Source organism: Emys orbicularis, chromosome 7, assembly GCF_028017835.1.
Source record: "Emys orbicularis isolate rEmyOrb1 chromosome 7, rEmyOrb1.hap1, whole genome shotgun sequence".
Taxonomy (NCBI): Eukaryota; Metazoa; Chordata; order Testudines; family Emydidae; genus Emys; species Emys orbicularis.
In genome coordinates, this window is record NC_088689.1 from 52,892,896 (window position 1) to 52,912,114 (window position 19,219).

Sequence of the window (19,219 nt, forward strand, 5' to 3'; positions counted from 1 at the left end):
CCCTCAGTCCAGGCTTCCCCTGCAGTGGATATCAGGTTCTGTCCCACAGCAAGCCTCGGCATTGAATAAGGAACTCCAGAAAGTGGTTATTTCCATTCTAGGAACTAGTTGTTAGAATCAACAGAAACTCTGAAATCAAGGCTGTGTCATCTCTTTGGGAGCAATAGTTTAATTAGATTGAAACAGGACAGGGATCTCTTACTGGACCAGCCAGGGAGATAGGGGAACATTACTTACCCAAGCCCCTGAGAAGATGGGCACTTCCCATCTGCTTTTAGCAGAGATAGCGGAGCTGCTCTGTCTCACACTCCAAATTATTTTAATCTCTGCTTTGGGAGCATCTCAATCTCCACTCTAGAGGGAAGGTTGCATACAGTTTTCACAACAGATTTTTTTATTTTCAAGGATTTCTAATTCTCGAAAAGTGTACCTTCTGCTAAAACAGATTGGCCAAGCTAACAGTTCCGCCTTCCCTCTAAAACTCTTCTGAAAAAAATGCATTAGACTCTTCATTTTGGTCTTGTTTGAAGCAGAAGGAAGACTTTAATTTTACTCTGCTGATTTCCTAAGTGAGGTGCGAGAGGGCAATCTGGGTAGCAGATAGAGCTAGGTGGTTCCTGCAACCAAGTATTGGCAATCATTAATTGGAGGAAAACCATCAGATTCAATTCAACTTTGTTGGTGACCCTTTCTTCACTCATTACACACAAACAATCATATGAGTGCTTGTTAGGTCCAGGAGAATGTTCACAGCAAGGGAAATTCTCATGAATAACTGTGAAAATAGGTGTTCAGACTTCACATGTAAGCTGGCCAGCTAGGGTACTAAGATAGGCCCTGTTGGTCAGACTGAGGACCGGAGCCCTGGGAGGTCTACAGAGATGTTGGAGCCCAGGTAGGACTACAGGACTTACTGAGGGGTTGGAGATAGGCCCGGTTGGACATCCTGAAAATAAATGGGGTTTATTTAAGCTCTCCTTTTGTTTGGGGAAATATAACCATCCAATTAGGGAGCAAAAACAATACCACGTGACACAAGTAATCAATCTCACAGCTTGAATAGTGAGTTACAAATAACAAATGCTCAAAATGAATAGCAATTATTTGACACAATAGTTGTAATGAATTGCTCATGAGCAGTCCACAGGCTTTTATGTGCACACACAAGTGTGTGAACATCACAATTTTTCCGGGATAATTTGTGAACAGAAAAAGAGCTACATTTATTGTATAAATTTTGAATAGCTCTCACAGCCACATACCTTGTAAGATCTCATTAGCATTTTTAAGGTAAATATTCAGAACAGCATTTGAGGGCAATAGGCACATAGCTTCCATTAGCAACAATGGAAATGATATATCCTTAATTCCCAGGGCCACGACGTGTTTTGAAACTCCTTGATAGGAGATACTCTAGGAATATTTCTACAGGATAATCTTCACTTTCACTTTGGAATAAAAATTAATCATTTTAATGAGGGAGAAAAGGAGTGAAGAGGATCAGCCAGTCAAAAAAATAAAAAATAATAGTATGAATCTATATTCATAATGGAAGTGTCAGGTGTGATTCTATAATTAAGGCAGTGTTGAGAATTGAAGTGAAGGCAGGACTAAAATTCCTGTTTTCATGTTTCTATTATTTGGTCTAATACTCTTCAGAGGGCAATTGAATTTTTTAGTGTGGAGGCATAGGAGACATGAGGTATACAGGCAGGAAGCCAAGGCAGAAGTGATGGATTGAGCCAAATATATGCCATTCTGTGTGTGGTAATTCATAAGCGAAGTATGGTATATATGGGAGAGAGAGAATGTGGCACAGCATAAAGAGTTTATTGGCATGAATATGAAATGGCTGTATTGCTCACAAGTGGTGAAGTGGGGAGCAATGTCCTCTCCAGAGCACTGCACACAAACCTTGTGCCTCCATGCTTGCTTTGAGTCCCTGCAAGGGGTACAGAGGAAGGGTGAGTGACTGTAATGGAGATAACTGAATCTCCATCCTTTCAGCATAGGGGAACGGGATATCCACATAGAAAGAATCTCTTCTGCTTGTGAATAAGAGGGGCAGAACTACACCCAGTCATCTGGGTGGAAGGACTGGTGGGAAAAAGCTAGTGCGTGATTAATGACCCACTCCTGCAAAGAGCACCACTATGCACCTCCTGTCAAATGCTGAGCACGTTTATCTACCATTGACATGGGTGCTCATCACGTTGCATGAACAGGGGTAGAAATAAGCTTAATTCAGCTGAAAGTTAATTTTTCTCATGTGATTGGGGCACCTAAATATCTTTGAGGATCTGGGCCCATGTTGTTAACTTGAACCACCACTCAGTAATAATACAGACTACAATAGAATGATTGTCTTGAATATAAAATATTCTTGAATCTGATTCAGAGGCTGCTATGGAGAAATCTCCAGCTGAAAGGGTATTAAAGAGATTCTGAAAACTTCAGTCTGCATGTGCTGAACTCTGAGCAGTATATTTTGACTTTATGATTATAAAACTCATTAATGTTAAAAGGAGCTACAAATATGCACTGAATGGAGACTTGACTCCTTAAACAGGATGGTTGTTCCCAAAAAAGACCTCTGATGGCTGTTACTTTCATTCACCTGGTGAGCATTGAGAGCATGGATTTTCTGTAATTTTTTTCTTTCCATTTCATTGCCACTTTTTCAATCTGCCAGTGCATAACTGAGCAATTCTTTCCAGCTATTCATGTTGGATAAGAGGACAAATCTTATTATGCACACTTAACTTGTTGTGGTTTATGATTAAGCCAGAAAGCGCTTATTTTTTCTCTAAAACATTCACTATCAAATACGATTTAAAACAGAATCCATGTAAAGCAATTTATGTAGCCTAGGAGATTATTCCAAGGAACTTCATCTGACGTGGTAAACTTTTGGATTCCATATCAGCAGCGATACAGCATCTCAAAAAAGGAAGCTTACAATTTTTATGAACGGCACACCTGCAATAAGCGGGATGGAAGCCATGATATGAGCAGAAAGGGGATTAAATGTCACCTTAGCTACATTTTGAAGAATTGCACTCCCATTTTAGGAAAAGCAGGTTTGCATTGTTTTGGGGGAATATTTCTTCAGTGCAATGTCAGGAAGAGTGACACATTCAGGCTTGGTCTTAAGAGGTGGTTGCACGGGTGGCAGCCTAGGTTGCCTATTTGTTAGAAGTCGCTTCTGCACAGTCCCTCCACTCCATTCATGGCAACTTTGTGGGGGACTTGCTGATCCCTCCCCAACTTTCAATACCAGCGAGACAGCAGGTTTGGTCCTGGCTGAAAGCTGCTGCACCAAAAAGGCTCTGGTCCAGCTGCCCTCTCCAATCAGCCAAGACAGCATGGGCAGGAGGCAGTCTAGCCCCTATAGGGTGGAGCCTCCCACTTTCAGCATCATTGTCAATTAGCAACACCCTAGGTTGTCAGATTGTCTGTTTTGTGCTGGGCCAGTCATAATTATGTGGTACCAAATTACCATGTCTTAACTTATTAATTTATTTGATTTTTGCTCTTGCCCCTGTTTATTTTCTTAAGTTGTCTGTGAAAAAAATAACAGCAACTACCATCTTGGTGCAAGCCTGATGAAAAAAGACATTTTTACATTCCCATATACTGAACTACCTGTACAGTGAAAAATCAGTCCTTGATGGGCACTTACTTAACCACATGTATTTTGAGGTCCAAGTGCATCTGGAGGGGGGGTGAGAGAGATGCATTTTCTCATGTGACAGATAACTATATTGTATGGTATACTTCAGGGAAGGGAAATGGAAAGATAAAGCTAGAGGAGGTGTAGAGCCAACTTCAATCCCATTATAGGTGGTAGGTATGTTACCCAGGGTTTTCAGAACCCAAAGCAGTAGTAACTTTACTGTTTTTCTCCAGGTGGATTATTCTCAGGAATAAATCAATGGGGAAACAGTTCCTCCATCTGATATATAATTGATACAAGCAAGAGTGCCTTTACTTAAAACTACTTCTTATTAGATCTTAAACACACATACAGACACACATGTTGTCGCAGTAAGTTCAAAGAATCTGAGAAACATTTATATTTACCTAAAGTTAAGAGATTGTTTCGAGGAATCAACAGCCAGGCTTCAAGGGGCCCCCTCCTTCTGTCTAGCTGGTAGGGAACTTTGGTGTCAAATCCTTGCCCAAAGAAAGCTTCCTCAGGTTGCTCCAACACACATTTTCTAACTAAACTTTTTATGCATTTTCTCCAAACAAAGCACATACCGGTAACTCATAATAGTCCTGTGATGGTGTGGACTAGGCCCAAAGGCCCCCTGCTGGATGCCTCAGGGTCCTGCCACACCATCCAGGAAAGGAGCAGTGGAAAGATCCTCCAAGCGGGCTAGAGTGGCTGCAGGAGAAGCAGCCAATCAGAGAGGCTACAAGGAGCAGCCAATGAGGGCCCAGCAGGCTCATATAAAAGGAGCTGCAGGGCCAGAGTGAGTGCAGTCTACTTGCAGGGACCAGGGAGCAAGAGGTGCTCCTGGCTGGCTAACTGCTGGATCTGAAAAGGCCTGGATAGATTAGTCTGCTAGCAAGGACTGAGGGAGCAAGAGGTGCTCCAGACTGGCTGCCAGGTAGTTGCTGGCAGGTACCGGGGAAGTGAGGGAATAGCTTCTGGCTTGCTGCCAGGACTCACTTAAGACAGACTACAAGGAAGTGGCCCAGGGAATAAAGTTAGTTAAAGGGATGTGGCACATTGCTGCTACTTAGAGGGTCCCTGGGCTGTGACCTGGAGTAGTGGGTGGGCGCCAGTCTTACCTCCCTCCCAACAAGGAAGTGTAGACTGGCCCAGGGAAGGGACTGTCCATGGAACTGTTACCCCCGCAAGGGAGCTGACCTAGACTGACTCAGCTGGAGAGCTGGGGTTAGAGGACTAAAGAGCAGGCAAAGAGCCTCCAAGAAGGAAGTCTTAGGGGTACTGATCCACCCCAGAGCAGAAACCTTCACATGTAAGCTGGCCAGCTAGGGTACTAAGATAGGCCCTGTTGGTCAGACTGAGGACCGGAGCCCTGGGAGGGCTACAGGACTTACTGAGGGGTTTGAGATAGGCCCGGTTGGACAGTGTACCCTGGAAGGGAGGACAGTGTAGGCGGCTCGGCTGGAGGACTGAGTCGCTGAAGACCCACTGAGAGATCCATCAGTCAGAGGGGGGTGCTCGCAAGAGGTGTGTGCCTCCCTGTTGAAAAGAACTGTGAGATTGCAGGCACTGTCGGCCAGAGAAATGGGCCGATCACAAGAGGCAGGTGCCAACCCTGTTACAAGCCCCTGATAGACTAACAATTTCCCTAGCAGCAGCCAATAACAATTCATTATTTTCCTTATCAGCAAAACATTTCTAATCATGAGAACAATAAAGCTTACATGTCAGAGGCACCTAAAACCAAGTCTGTCCAAACATTCCTTCTTCTTCGAGTGATGTCCCTGTGTGTACTCCACTCCAGGTGTTTGGGCACCCCTGCGCTCATAATCGGAGATTTATGGTATCAGTACCCGGTTGGATTGCACATGCGCGATCCCTGTCTCTTGCTACTTCAGGCAGTTAATTAGCACTGTGCGATCGACCCCCTCCCCCCAGTTCCTTCTCTACCACCCTTGACTATGAGTTGGAGCATTCAGCATTGCCTCAGAGCTTAGTTAGCTTAGTATACCCCAGTTAGTTCTAGTTTTGTTATAGATAGTTAACTCCTTTTAGTTTCCTTGTCCCCGTTTATTTATTTAAAAAAACAAAACAAAACCCTATTTGTTTCCTGACTAGAGAGAGGTTTTTGTTGAACCGTTACTTCTGGTTCTCCTCTCCAGGGAGGATGAAATTCTCCCCTCAGGGGCATGCCTGGTTCTCCGGGCTTTAAATGCTGCCTCATCTGTAGGCTATCGATCCCAGTGTCGGACGGGCACACTCAGTGTGTTCAGTGCTTAGGCGAAGCACACGTGCTTCAAAAGTGCCCTCATTGTCACAAACTGACAGCCTGGACCAGGAAAATCAGATACTGCAGCTTAAACTGCTGTTCCTGGAGAAATCTCTCTGGCCAGAATCTGAGCCAGAAGCCAGGACTCGCCCTGGACAGAAGTCCCCTACAACAGCCTCTGACAGAGGCTCTACTTCTAGTCTCAGACAGCAGGTTACCCTGCTATGAAGGTAGCTAAAAAGTGTCCTGCAGCTCCACCAACCCAGGAAACAGCCAAGAAAAGGTGTTCCCCTCACCGGCACACTCAGTCGGTATCGACCACACCGTCAGCCCCTAACTGAGGTAGCGGCACCCTCCAGTATTGTGGGTACTGTGAGAGCTAAGGACTCTAAATGAGCCAGCTCTGACACAGGCAGTAAGGGGAAAGTGAAACCCTATGCCTCACCACCACTGGAGCCGACCAGACGCATGGCACACAGTGGCTCAATGCAAGTGCAAGCCATGCTGCCATCTACGGGTGGTATGCCACAACTGGCATGTCTGTCCATATCGACAGAATCTGTGGCACCAACTGCTATGACCGCAACAGCACCACCACTGTTGGTACCATGCCAATTCTTACTGCAAAAGGATTTGGCAGTCTCCTCAATGCCTGAATTGCCTATTCTCGGCACCAACTTTACCCTAACTCGCTCGGTACTGAGTCAATCTTCCATTCCACCTTGTTCAGCGCCTCTTCTTTTGAGCGAAGAGGATGAGGTTGATGATGATGAAAGTTATTCCTGCCGCTTTTCTCCCATCCACGATATGGCAGCACATGCCTTGTCACACAGAGGCCATCATACTGCATACAAAAAACCCCAATGGTATGGATACCCATGGATGACACCCATGCCACCTCCACCATAGTGGCCATATTGGACACCATGGATGGCACATCCCGCTTTACCACCACAAACTTCCCAGCTTTCCCAGGGAGAGCACACATCCGTCACCTGCACCCTCAGTAGCAGGACCGTCTCCGCACCCTGAGGATGTGCAAACAGAACAGGATGAAATCTCTGACCAAGACCAGGACATTGATCCTACCCTTCACTTTTCTTCATCTTCTCCTGATGACACCATCATGCCCCCCTCCCAATGCTGGGGATGACTTAAAACAATTTCAAGACAATCTATAGGAGGGTCACCACCTCCTTGGACATCTCTCTAGAAGTAGTCCAGGAAAAGCAACACAAGCTTCTCGACATTCTACATACGTCGACTCCTCCAAAATCTCCCTACCCATGAATGATGCCATCATGGAACTGGTTAAACAAATTTGGCAGACCCCAGCAACGATTACACCAACTTGTAAGAGGTCTGAAAAAAATATTATGTGCCATGAAAGGGCACAGAGTTCCTCTTTTCCCACCTCACACTGAATTCCTTGGTTGTGGATGTGGTCAACGAATGGGGTAGACAAAATAAATAAATCCTATGGCAAGAACTGGAAACAGCTCGATCTCTTCAGCCACAAGGCTTATTCCTCAGGAACTGTCTATCTTAGAATTGCCAACAACTCTACCCACAAAATACAATCATACAAATTACATAAAATTAGCAGACTTTATTTAATTTCTCCCATAAGAGAAAAAAGAACAATTTAGATCCCTCACCTCTGAGGGACAACTGATTGCCAGGATGGCCTGACAGGCTGTCCGCGACTCCAAAGACATGGTGCCATGGTCTGAAGCTCTGCAATTGTCACGAGGAGAGCTTCTTGGTTGCATCTCTCTTGCTTTCGCAGAGAGGTTCAATCGACAGTTGAAGATCTTCCATTCAGTGCTCCCAACCTCTTCGCAGCCAAACTGATGAGTCTTTACACACTCTCAAAGACTCAAGGGCAACTCTGAAATCCCTGGGTGTTTATACCCCTAGGAACAAGAGACGACAGAGTAAATATTATAACTCACAATGATTCTGATCCACCCAGCCCAACACAATACAAACCTTAGGGCTGTAAACAGAGGCCCTCAACGAGACAACAGCTTCCACCACAAACTGCCACATACCACCAACCATCCTCCAGAGAACAAGTCAGATGTGTTAGTTGAGGGCCTAACTCACATCTCTCCGCTTCTCAGACCATCTTATCCACCACTACCCAGTCTGGCAGTCCATCACAACAGACAGGTGGGTACTGGAGATAATCAAGGTCGGATACTCCATCCCATTTACTTCTGCCCCTCCTACTGACTTTCCCTCCCCATCCCTTTTCAGGGACCCTTCTGATGAACATGTACTGCAACAAGAGGTAGACCACCTTATACATCTAGGCACAGTAGAACTGGTACCACAAAAGTACAGAGGCAAGGGCTTCTATTCGCGTGATTTTCTCATGCAGAAAAAAAACAGGAGGATGGAGACCCATTCTCGATTTCTGACTTCTCAACAAGTTTGTGAAAACCAAACACTTTAAGATGGTCATGCTAGCCACCATAATTCCAGCATTAGAAACAGGGGACTGGTTCTCCACCCTTAACCTTCAGAATGCATATATAATCCATTCCTCACATCAGCGTTTTCTCAGTTTCATAATAGGCCCACATAGTTTTCAATACAAGGTCCTGCCTTTTGGCCTATTCACTGGCCCTTGAGTTTTTCGAAGGTCCTTGCCATTGTGGCTGCACATCTACGCAGAAAAGGAATTATGATATTCCCATACTTGGATGATTGCCTGCTCAAAGCACCAACACAGCAGGTGGCGATAGATCCTACAGAACAGACACTTGCTCTCTTTATGGCATTAAATGCACAAAAGTCCTAACACCTGTGCAACAAATAGAGTTCATTGGAGCCTCTCTCAGTTCTCTTGAGGTGATGGCCTCTCTACCACAACAGCGGTTCCTCACATTGACCAACCTGATTGCTACAGTACAAATCAGCCCACAAGTCACCACCAGAACATGCCTACAACTATTAGGCCACATGGCTTCCATGACATATGCTGTCCAACGTACACAACTCCATATGAGGAGACTTCAAGCCTGGCTCCAATCAGTTTACGTCTCACACAGGCACAATATAAACAAGCACCTCACGGTACCAAACAAGGTAAAGGAGTCCCTTCTCTGGTGGACTCAAACAAACAACATCTGTGTAGGAGTGCCTTTCACACAAACGCCCCAATGATGACCATCACGACAGATGCATCAGTTCTGGGTTGGGGAGTGCATCTACATCTGCATTCTATCCAGGGCCACTGGTCCCCAGCGGAAACTCTTCTGCACATAAATCTCTTAGAACTAAGAGCCGTTCACTACACTTGCTCCCACTTTCTACCAATCATCGAAAGCAAGACCATACAGATCCACACGGACAATGTGGCTTGCATGTTTTATATAAACAGACAAGGGGGAGCATGATCACACTCCCTCTGTGTAGGAGCCATGAGACTCTGGCAATGGTGCATCAGACACAATATCCACATTACAGCACAATACCTACCTGGTTGCCAGAATGCCAAGGCTGATGCATTAAGCAGGAATTTCTCCCAGGACCATAAGTGGGAACTCAACACGCACATGCTAGGGACTAGGGACCGAATGGCTAAGCAGCAGTTCTGCAGAAAAGGACCTAGGGGTTACAGTGGACGAGAAGCTGGATATGAGTCTTCAGTGTGCCCTTGTTGCCAAGAAGGCTAACGGCATTTTGGGCTGTATAAGTAAGGGCATTACCAGCAGATTGAGGGACGTGATCATTCCCCTCTATTCGACATTGGTGAGGCCTCATCTAGAGTACTATGTCCAGTTTTGGGCCCCACACTACCAGAATGATGTGGAAAAATTGGAAAGAGTCCAGCGGAGGGCAACAAAAATGATTAGGGGGCTGGAACACATGACTTATGAGGAGAGGCTGAGGGAACTGGGATTGCTTAGTCTGCAGAAGAGAAGAATGAGGGGGGATTTGATAGCTGCTTTCAACTACCTGAAAGGGGGTTCCAAAGAGGATGGATCTAGACTGTTCTCAGTGGTACCAGATGACAGAACAAGGAGTAATGGTCTCAAGTTGCAGTGGGGGAGGTTTAGGTTGGATATTAGGAAAAAATTTTTCACTAGGAGGGTGGTGAAGCACTGGAATGGGTTACTTAGGGAGGTGGTGGAATCTTCTTTCTTAGAGGTCTTTAAGGTCAGGCTTGACAAAGCCCTGGCTGGTATGATTTAGTTGGGACTTGGTCCTGCTTTGAGCAGGGGGTTGAACTAGATGACCTCCTGAGGTCCCTTCCAACCCTGATATTCTATGATTCTATGCTCCGGAACATCTTCAAACATTGGGGATTCCCAACAATAGACCTGTTTGCAACCGCACAAAACACGAAATGCCCACAGTTCTGCTCCAGGGCGGGGCTTGGTCGCCACTCTATGGGTGATGCCTTCCTCATGAAGTTGAACAGTCCTCTCCTTTACACGTTTCCCCCCACTCCTCTTTTGGCCCAGGTGATCCACAAAATCAGGTAGGATAACTCCAGGGTAATTCTAATAGCTCTCACATGTCCTCGCCAAACTTGATATCCTTACCTTCTCAAACTCTCAGGACACAGGTCACGTTCTTCATCCATATCTCCAAAGACTCCATCTTGAAGTGTGGCTACTCCATAGCTCAAGAGACCTGAAATAACATGTTCCAATGAAGTACAAAACATTTTATTACACAGTCGCAGAACAACCACCTACCTCCACAAATGGAAACTATTTGAGGCATGGTGCCAACAAAAATTAATTCCAGCCATGTCAGCCTCTTTACCCTTAATACTGGACTACTTATTACAACTTAAAAAGTCAGGCCTTTCCAGTAGCTCAATTAGAGTGCATCTCTCCGCCATCACAGCGTTCCACAGCAAAGTAGATGAATTATCCATATTTGCCCACCCACTCACCAGAAAATTCCTCAGAGGCCTCAGCAATTTCTACCCTGAAGTGAGAAAACCTACCCCACCATGGGACCTCAACTTAGTCCTCTGAGTCCTAACTGGCCCTCCATTTGAACCCATGGTGACATGCTCTTTGTTACACCTTTCTATGAAAGTAGCATTCCTCATGGTGATTACATTTGCCAGACAGGTGGGAGAATTGGGAGCTCTCATGGCAGATCCACCATACACAATCTTTTTAAAGATAAAGTTTCTTTGAGACCACATCTTAAGATTCTGCCCAAGATCTCCTCATCATTTCACCTCAACTAGCCTATCTACCTTCTGACATTCTATCCTAAGCCCCACCAGGATAGACAACAATCCAGACTACATATCCTGAATGTACACAGGGCAATCAGTTTTGACATAGACAGAATGAAAGCATTCCATAAGTCTTGGAAACTGTTCGTCTCAATCACTGAATGATTGAAAGGGAATGCCATATCTACACAGAGGCTCTCCAAATGGATTTCAGATTGTATACAACTATGTTACTCCCAACATGGTCAACAACCCGCTACTGGGATTTGCACTGCATTCCACCAGGCCTTATCGACCTCTATAGTGTTCCTTAACAATGTCCTCATTGATGAAATCTGTAAGACCACAACCTGGGTGTCAACCCATACATTTACTCAACATTATGCTTTAGAACAACAGGCAACCTCCGATGTCCTGTTTGGACTCACTGTGCTCTCATCTGCTATGACTTCAACTCCGAAGTCCCTTCCTCCTTCCGGAGGGTACTGCTCTGAACTCACCTAGAGTTGAGCATCCACAGGGACATCACTCAAAGAAGAAGAGAAAGTTACTCACCTTGTGTAGTAACATAGGTTCCTCAAGATGTTTGTCCCTATGGGTGCTCCACTACCTTCCCTCCTCCCCTCTACTTCGGAGTTATTGCTAGGCTCTGCAGTAGAGAAGGAACTGATAGGGAGTTGATTGCACAGCGCTAATTAACCACCTGAAGTGGTGCAAGACCTGGACCACGCATGTGTGATCCAACTGGGCACTGCTACCATAAATCTCCGATTATGAGCGCAGGGGAATCCAAACACTTAGACTGGAGCACCCACAGGGACACACATCTTGAAGAACTGACGTTACTGCACAAAGTGAGTAACTTTCTCTTCTATTTTCATGGAACCTGAACTCCCTGTCCCAACCTCCCATTCTATAAACATGCAGTTGCACATCCTTGCCTTCTCGGGGTCCTAAAAAGATTTCTAGGTATGTGATGTTTGGGTTTTAGCTGGCAGTGGCAGAACACACAAGGTGACTGACTGCAGTGCTGTCAAGTTCTGGGCTACATGCAGGAATATCAAATGTGGGGGCTACAAATACAACTCCTTTGACTTCAATAGGCTTATGCCAACTGGGCTCAGTGCAAGGTCCTGTTCTTGCTGCCATTGCAGCAAGTGGTTATTTTGCCTAGGTCTGCAATGGGAGCATGAGCAAGCCCATTGCAAAGTTGAATCACAGGGTTTTTAATAGGAATGGGCACAAACTAATTGGGATAAATTAAGTACCATCCTGAATGTTAAACAAAGGCTCAGACCAAACCCAAATAATTTCTGAGGTTCAAAACTACTTGGTTAACTTTTGTCTTTTGTTTCATGTGATCTCTGCTTTTCCTGGTTTGGGATGGGATCAGAAGTGGAAATAAAGCAAGGAAGGCTATTCCCACAGTATTTCTGATCTGACCCAAACCAAAAAGTAACAGAAAGCTTAAGAGAGAGCACGTTTTGGGGAGATTTCCAGCCAAAGCTCTTTGGATGAGTATTTTCTGGATGCATCTCCAAACTGAACCTCTAAATCTTTTGAAGGTTTCTCCCTAGTAATTCTTGTGACTTTTACTAGTTAAATATGATTACAACTAAATCTTTATATTTTGAAAATGAATTTCTAAATTCAATGATTTTTTTCTCTCTCATCACTTTGAAAGCAAGCAGGGTGCATTTTAACTCTGAATTCTAGACGAGACGCCAGGATCATTGCTTTATAATCTAGCTGCACTAAATGGTGAGTCCCTTAGGGCAGGGGATCACATACACATATCACATACAAGTACCATGCACGTTGTCAGTGCCTGACAAATAATTAATAGTACCCAGATCATTGCAAATTTATCCTCTGCATAATAAATTATTTCTCATCAGGAGCAGAGTGGAACAAAAAGGACTAACATCTCCCCAATGTCTTTGAATGTTCAGTTTTTGCTTAGACTTAGCCTCCCCCTTCCCCTCCCTCCCACCCCCGCTCCAAAGTGACCATGGAAAATAAAATGACTTATTGTGCTGTGATTTTTATCTATATGATTTAGATAGCTTTGAAAAGAGCTTTGAAAAATCATGTTGTGAGATATGGGGAGCTGCTAACAGGGAGTTTTAAAAAGAAAAAAAATTGAGAGCTGGCCAAAACCGTCTTAAAAACCAAAAGCCAATGGGATCAAATGCAGCATACTGCCAATAGCCCTCTCCCTGTGGGCACATCAGTTGGGGCTTCATTTTCAACACACTGGTTCCCAATTCTGACAAAGTAGTAGTTTTATCAGTACTGGAGTCATAATCTTTCTGACAGTTCTCATGCACGACAGTTGGCATGTCTGAATTTTGCATCAGCATGACCTGGAATGAAGCACCAAAAATGGGCAAATGTCTGACGGGATGGAATTAATTGAGACTGAGTTTGCAATCTGTTTTCCTTGGGAAAAAATGTTTTTTACCACTGAATATAGCAAAATAAGATTTTTATACATAACTAATGAACTCACATATGGTGTCTCATAAAACTTTTCCATTACAGGGATCATTTTAAATACCAAAACAGGTCATGCATCTCCCATCTACCTTACAGCAGTTGAGGAAATGCTTTCATGGTGTCTTCACGCAATTTAGAAAGCAGATTTTCCACTTTGTTCTATTTAAAAGGAAAACCCTCAGCTCTTCACAATAAGGTTCCCAGTCAACACTTCAAAAGTGTGTGCATGATATAAGGTAAAAAAGTAATGAGGCATTATAAAAACATTGCAGATGAAGGTCCCCAGCTTGTGTCTTTCTTTCTTTTTCTGTTTCATTCACTCATTACCAACAATACCCTCTCCCATCTCATTTTATATCAGTGAGTCTTTCCCACTTTCAAAATGCACTGATTTTTACTGGGGAAAAAATGAAGAGGGTTAAGAGAAGAGCACCCTGAATGATATGGCAACTGGAAAACATGCCTTATAATGAGAAACAGAAGGAGCTCAGTCTATTTAGATTATTACAAAGATATTTAAGAGGTGAATTGATTATGATCTTTATGTACTTACATGGCAAGAAGATAATGGATAGTATAAGGCTCTTTAATTTAGTAGACAAAGGCATAACAATATCCAGTGGCTGACAGTTGAAGCTAAACAATTTCAACTGGAAATAAGGTGCAATTTTTTAATGGTGAGAGTCATTACCCATTGGATCAGCTTTCCAAGACATGTGGGGGATTCTCCATCACTTGGAACATTTAAACCGAGACTGGATATCTTTGTAAGAGAGATGATCTAGTCTAAACACACATTATTAGGCTTGATGAAGAAATTACTGGGTGAAATTCTACAGACTGCATGTTAGACAGGCGCTCAAGCTACATGATTAAAATAGTTCTGTCTGACTGTAAAATCCATGAATATGAATCTAATTCTACTATTCAAAAGTAATACATTTGAACTGACCAAGAATAACTGAATGATTTCCCAGTCACCATATCTTGAAGTGGAAATAGTCTGACTCAAGCCATAGACATTTCAGTCATATAAGGATCATTCTATTCGGCTAGAAATCTCTTCTTTCCTTTTAGAAAAATAATTGGATGAATGTTATTGAATTTCGTGGTGCACAAAAAGAGAGTTTTGCACTACTTGGCTTTAGGAAACTTGCAGGTAGACATTGTACCAGATTTTGCTACATAATTCTACCAACACACCTCACCCCTGTCCTATAAAATTCCCTTCTGTTGCAATCTTTGGCATCCACTCACCATGAACTTGTGGCCCTCCTCAGTTGAAGGCCTAGATGTCTAGACTGGATAGTGTTCTGGTTTTGTAACATTAGACTGAGACAAGCAAACATACTTTGTTTGTGTTTTAAACCCATCTTAAACAGAGTGTAGAAGAACTAGTGAATTAACGTACTCTGCATCAAACCTCTGTTTTCCCCTGCCAATAAGCTCTGTATGACTCACAATGGAAAAAATATCAATGTTCTCCTGCGATTGCTGTTCTTTATTGAACTTATTCATTAAAATTTTGCTTTTTCTTGTGATAATACACCAGCAAATGGGAATTGTATCACTATTGATATTATATCATCAGAACCAGAGAAACAAATCTAGGAAATATATGGACCTTACTACTACACAAGTTAGACTGAATGGTTGTTTTACCCCATTGTTACATTAGGGATTTTATAATCCAAATAAATTGCACTGTGTGAAAACAGAAGCTCCTACATGGTTCCTATTTCATTTTGTACTATAGTTATGTTGGTAGGATAACTGTCTCACTGATGATTCTGTATCATTATTACAAGGAGGGACTAGTCTGTGAGTAAAATATTTTTACTCATGAGAAATGAGTGGCAGGACCTTCTCTTCCAAAACCTGGAATTTTGCCATTTCTACTGAGGGAGAATAAAGCAATGATCTTAGGTCTTCAGTCACTAATGGTTGAGCCCATAGCATTGTTTTAGAGGTGAAGATGATAGTTCCACCTATACTTAAGGTTGCCTCACATTTTCCATTATAAGACCCTGTTTTCAGTTGCTTATACTTTTTCCAAACTTTTCCATGCCTCACTCTGATTTCCTTTTTTAAAGTTTCAGCCAAAACATTTCCCCTGTTTCCTAGAACAAGATTAGGAAAAAAGGTTATTTTGTCCATGTTAAAAAAAAATCCTGACAACCATTTCATTGAGACTCTCTAGCACCTCCATCCTTTGCAGCAGGGACTTGAAATTTGTCAGGTGGCTTGTTTTCGTGTCATGGACAAAACTTTTGCAGTAATTGGGGGCTGGAGTCACACTGAATGATGAAGATTAAAAGGAATCTTTAATAACTGTCCATTCAGTGCACTGAACAAAATGGGGGTCCTGTGGAAAAAATAGTATGTGGTCATATGCTCAAAGGCTGTGGGTATATCTATACTGGAACTGGAACGTGATGTTCAGCTTAAATAGACATATTTGTGCTAGCTCTGATTGGGCTAGTGTGCTAAAAATAGAAGTGTAGCCATGGCGGCCTAGGGTTTTAGATGGGATTGTACTTGGAGGGTGAGGGGGAAGAGAAGGTTATCCCATTACACCTCTCACACTGCAGTGGCTACACTTCTATTTTTAGTGTGCTAGCTTGATCAGAGCTAACGTAGCTATGTTTATTTGAGCTGGAAACTATACTTTCCAGTTCCAATGCAGACATATCCTCTATCATAATGAGGGGGAAAAGACAATAACAGAAAATGTGGAAATGGCAGAGGTGCTTAATGACGTCTTTGTTTCGGTTTTCACCAAGAAGGTTGGTGGCGATTGGACATCTAACATAGTGAATGCCAGTGAAAATGAGGTAGGATCAGAGTCTAAAATAGGGAAAGAACAAGTCAAAAATTACTTAGACAAGTTAGATGTCTTCAAAATCACCAGGTCCTGATGAAATGCATCTTAGAATACTCAAGGAGCTGACTGAGGAGATATCTGAGCCATTAGCAATTATCTTTGAAAAGTCATGGAAGACAGGAAACATTCCAGAAGACTGGAAAAGGGCAAATATTCTGCTCATCTATAAAAAGGGAAATAAGGACAACCCAGGGAATTACAGACCAGTCAGCTTAACTTCTGTACCCAGAAAGATAATGGAGCAAATAATTAAGAAATCAATTTGCAAACACCTAGAAGATAATGAGGTGTTAAGTAACAGTCAGCATGAATTTGTTAAGAACAAATTGTGTCAAACCAACCAGATAGCCGTCTTTGACAGGGTAAGAAGCCTTGGGGATGGGGGGAAGCGGTAGATGTGGTATATCTTGACTTTAGTCAGACTTTTGGTACAGTCTTGTATGACCTTTTCATAAACAAACTAGGGAAATACAACCTAGATGGATCTACTATAAGGTGAGTGGATAACTGGTTGGAAAATCATTCCAAGAGAGTAATTATCAGTGGTTCAGTCATGCTAGAAGGGCATAACGAGTGGGGTCCCACAGGGATCGGTTCTGGGTCTGGTTTTGTTCAATATCTTCAGCAATGATGTAGATAATGGCATAGAGAGTACACTTACAAAGTTTGCAGACGATACCAAGCTGGGAGGGGTCGCAAGTGCTTTGGAGGATAGGATTAAAATTCAAAATGATCTGGACAAACTGGAGAAATGGTCTGAAGTAAATAGGATGAAATTCAATAAGGACAAATGCAAAGTACTCCACTTAGGAAGGAACAATCAGTTGCACACATACAAAATGGGAAATGACTGCCTAGGAAGGAGTACTGTGGGAAGGGTTCTGGGGGTCATAGTGGATCACAAGCTAAATATGAGTCAACAGTGTAACACTGTTGCAAAAAAAGCAAACATAATTCTGGGATGTAGTAGCTGGAGTATTGTAAGCAAGACATGAGAAGTAATTCTTCCGCTCTACTCCGTGCTGATTAGGCCTCAACTGGAGTATTGTCTCCAGTTCTGGGCGCCAGGAAAGATGTGGACAAATTGGAGAAAGTCAGAGAAGGGTAACAAGGTCTAGAAAACGACCTATGAGGGAAGATTTAAAAAAATTGGGGTTGTTTAGTCTGGAGAAGAGAAGACTGAGGGCATGTCTACACTTACCTCCAGAGCGATAGATCCAGCAGGGGTCAATTTATCGCATCTAGTGAAGACGCGATAAATTGACCACCGAGTACTCTCCCATCGACTCCGGTACTCCACTGGAGCAAGAAGCGTAGGCAGAGTCAATGGGAGAGTGTCAGCAGTTGACCTACCACAGTGAAGACACGGCGGTAAGTAGATCTAAGTACGTCGACTTCAGCTACGTTATTCACGAAGGAGGGAGAAAAATTGTTCTTCTTAACCTCTGAGGACAGGACAAGAAGCAATGGGCTTAAATTACAGCAAGGGCGGTTTAGGTTGGACATTAGGAAAAACTTTCTAACTGTCAGATTGGTTAAACACTGGAATAAATTGCCTAGGGAGGTTGTGGAATCTCCATCATTGGGGATTTTTAAGAGCAGATTGTACAAACACCTGTCAGGGATGGTCTAGATAATACTTAGTCCTGCCTTGAGTGCAGGGGACTGGACTAGATGACTTCTTGAGGTCCCTTCCAGTTCTGTGATTCTATAATACACCCTCTGCCTACCACTCTCCCACCCTCTTGTGCATATGCATTTAGGTTGCACAGGCAGCCATGATTCTGAAATTTCCTAACTTTTGAGTGCTCGACTTTGCAACCCCTAACATTCTTTTTAGCTCATTTAAAAAATGTAATATCAATTTACATGTGTATCAGAAAAGAATTGAAATAGGCAGGTTAAACAGAACCCAATTACGGCTGATATGTCATTCCCCACCTTTTGCTATGTTGGATTTATAAACACTGGTTATACCCTTTTGTTTGCTTCTTTTGTTTGTTCCTATGGCTTTTCCGTTGCCCATGTAAAATGCTTTTGATCAAATATAATTATTTTGCTCCCTAGAAAAACAGTCAATAGAGTTTTATGAATACTCATCTCAGAGACAAAAAGCAGTTGATATTAAAAGAAATGTTGATTAAACAACAACAACAACACAGAGAGCCCAAGAGGATTTGAGCTCATGGCCTTCGGTGCCAAGGGCAGCCACTGCATCCCTTTGGGCTAGAACATCTTTGACAAAGGCAGCAAAAATGTTCTGTTATTAAATTACTCACTAAATTAGGGGGGGAGGGATAGCCTGCTAAACCCAGGGTTGTGAGTTCAATCCTTGAGGGGGCCACTTAGGGATCTGGGGCAAAAATCAGTACTTAGTCCTGCTAGTGAAGGCAGAGGGCTGGACTCAATGACCTTTCAAGGTCCCTTCCAGTTCTAGGAGATAGGATATCTCCATTAATTATTATTATACTGGAGGTTGTCCCTACAGTCTCATGTACGTCATAGGAACATACTGAAATTGCCAACCTTTAAAGAATACATATATAGCAGTCACACTGTGGTCATGAAAAAAATCAGGAAAATCAGACTTTGGGCCATACACTGTGCCCCTCATCAGCTCTCAGTGATGTGGGGTTAGGAAGCATGACACAAATTAACCTATGTTACACTGAA